This window comes from Lineus longissimus, chromosome 16 (genome assembly GCF_910592395.1).
Source record: "Lineus longissimus chromosome 16, tnLinLong1.2, whole genome shotgun sequence".
NCBI lineage: Eukaryota > Metazoa > Nemertea > Pilidiophora > Heteronemertea > Lineidae > Lineus > Lineus longissimus.
Window position 1 is genome coordinate 6,386,664 of NC_088323.1, and position 3,004 is coordinate 6,389,667.

At 43.1% G+C, this 3,004-nt stretch overlaps 1 long non-coding RNA gene across 1 annotated transcript; it reads left to right on the forward strand.

Moving 5' to 3' along the window:
- The first annotated feature begins 1,243 nt into the window (after window positions 1-1,243).
- LOC135500586 (uncharacterized) lies at window positions 1,244-2,599 on the forward strand. Its single transcript, XR_010449481.1, has 3 exons — window positions 1,244-1,674; window positions 2,063-2,135; window positions 2,563-2,599. It is a non-coding gene; the product is annotated as an uncharacterized LOC135500586 (long non-coding RNA).
- The last annotated feature ends 405 nt before the right edge of the window (window positions 2,600-3,004 follow it).

Here is a 3,004-nt window from a genome sequence, read left to right on the forward strand (position 1 = left end):
CATGGCGGCGGTATCTCTTTGCCGAAGTGGGGGATCCCCCGAAGTGGCGAGCTGTCGAGTATTTTGAGCAAAGAACGACGGTTGAATGAAGGAATAAAATAAAGGAATAGCCTTAAAAGCTTATCGATGATCCATCCTGCCCATCTGAAAAGGTTAGGGTGTTGTTTAAATGTTATTGAGCGTGTGATTTTGAGAAAGCGCGAGCATGTTTGTCCGGAAATAGATCATCCGCGAAACGGAATAGACTTCAATCCGTGTGGGCCCGTGGGGGCTATCAAATTTGCTTGTCTATAAAAAAGGATTTAATTGAATTGTCATCTCAAAACAAAACGTAGTACAGTAGACTTCACCTTAGTCAAACCTATTGGGACCATAGATTTTTCTTCGACTTACACGAAGTCTACTTAGGTGATGATTATTCAAAAGAAAAGCATGAAATTTGCTTCAACTTAATCAGATCTCGGCATATGCAAGTTCAACATTGGCAAGGTTGACTGTGTCTTCAATTTTCATGACACGGCATACCTTTTCAAATGACAACTCAATTATTCCTAAATGGACCAAAGCAGCTGTGCCTGCCATGAAAACCACCACCACTAGCCAATTCTGAGGAAAACCAGATGCTGCTACTATGTTAGACCTATGGACAACTCCAAAATACAGAAGTACTTGATTTAATCCCACAAAGCAACCACCTTCTTTGCTCTTCTACCCAGGTGCCTCCCTACCTCACAACTTCCATTGTACATCTTCACACCTCCCTCAACCCTAATTAGTGGGGACCATTCAATTTGCTGCCAAGCAAATTCATAGTTCTAGTTGTTAGTCAGTAGTGCTGGCAAGTTCCTGGCGGATAAGTGAACTGCAATCACTGTACAATGTCCTTGTGCATTTGACAACCCCCTCTTAGTAAGCCAGAGGCCTTTCATGGAGCTGTTTCTAAAAACTCTTGTCTTTGTAGAAGAAGTCATTAAAATCAAAAGAATTATTTTCAGCACCTCAACGGGAAAACCACTGGTAATTGAAGCTGGTAGATCGCCGTGACATCTCTCGTAAACAAGCTGGGTAATGGACAAGGATCACATCAACCAAGTCTTGAACCGATACTAGGCCCCTTCCATTCTGACTGGAAAAGACATCTCTCATCTTAATAGAGAGGTGTCCTGATTAGAGAGGTCAAATTGAATTGAAACAACCAATTTGGGATCAAAACTAGTGTTGTCCTTAGTAGAGAGGTGTCTGCTAAGGGAGGTTCTACCGCTTATTTTAGGCATAGCAACCCTGCCAGAGTGATTGCGGAGCTCCTGGCAATGCACACCTGGATCCGGAGCCTAAGAACTGGGGCTGTATAATTAGAATAAGGCAGCCAGGCCCATAACTTAGGGGTTACCATTTGCCGCGAGTGCCGTGGAGAATTTACCATTCAGAATCAAAAGTTAAGTGAGAACCAGTATCTTTTTCTGCCCCTCCACCTGATGACCCACATTAACAGGGAAGTAGATGAAGGGATTCAGATTTGGTATGGCATCGTCATTCTACTGACAAGCCATGGCTCGTTAACAAAATTTACCAAGGACCACAGTTCTTTGCTGCGATATTTGCTGGGTTTTGCTGACCACAATACCATTTGAACTGGAAATGTTGTTGCGAGAAGAATCCGTCTTGGGATACAAGGTTGGTGTGGAGTCTGCATGATATTTGATGATGTAATAAAAAACTTTAGAAAAAATTCATTGTGTTACCCATAAAGAATGGGCCAGCCAGACTTGCTATATGAGATGCTCCTTACTTGCTATATTCCTTTCTTACATGCCAAGTGCGTGGCGAGGAGGCAATCTGTACCCACTTAATTTATCAAGCTAGTGGCTAACCACTGGCCGTATCAGAAAAGGATATAACAGGGCTCAAACCCTCTCCCATGGCAAGACAATGAGGATGGTGTTCAAACAGAGGAGATTGGAAAGCAGTCAATCAAAGGATGTATGCTTGGCGAGATATCAAAGACTCTTGCATGCGGTAATGGCCTGCATTAATTATGATAAATCTTGATGTTTCTTTTCAGCCTAATAGCAAGATCAGAGGGCATGGTTCCCACGAAGGCTGTCCAAGGGAGATTCAGCAACCTACTTGATCAGGTAGATGGAGCACTTTGGTTTGGCGTGGCTCAAGTATGCAGGCAAACTGTCCATCAAAGGAGGTGGAGGCCTGTGTGCCGTGAAGTTACCTGTCTCTTTGTTTAGTGACATTCATTCTGCTGTAATTCTGCAGTTTAAAAAGTGCTTGCTTGTGATCTTCGGTGAAGTGAAAACTGCTCATTTAGTGATAATTGGACTTGTGATAGAGAAAGATTATCAACAGCGACAGAAATTAGGGTTGTGCCACCTGGGAACATATCTACGAGGTAACCACCACAGCTAGGCAATTACCTAGCAATTGCTAGGATGAGATATCAGTAGCCAGTCAATGACAGGATGGATGCTTCCCGATGTCAAAGTGTCCGAATTTTTATGTAAAATTGTCAACAAATTTATGATTATTAAAATGGTTCGTGTTGTTTTTCAGCATGGTTTCAAGATCATTAGGCTTGGGTGTCGCGGGGGCCTGGAGAAACCATCACGTTGCGAGGTAACCACCACAGCTAGGCAATTACCTAGCAATTGCTAGGATGAGATATCAGTAGCCAGTCAATGACAGGATGGATGCTTCCCGATGTCAAAGTGTCCGAATTTTTATGTAAAATTGTCAACAAATTTATGATTATTAAAATGGTTCGTGTTGTTTTTCAGCATGGTTTCAAGATCATTAGGCTTGGGTGTCGCGGGGGCCTGGAGAAACCATCACGTTGCATGGATGCTCGGAGACACTTGTCACTCCTGGAATGCCTGCTGTAAACAAGAGCTGGGGCTGAACCAAGCTAAGATTATTGACAATCCCTATCATGTTGCCAGCGCCACCAATGGCAGGACTAAAGATAGATCCATTGGAAACTAAAGGCTTTTCCTGT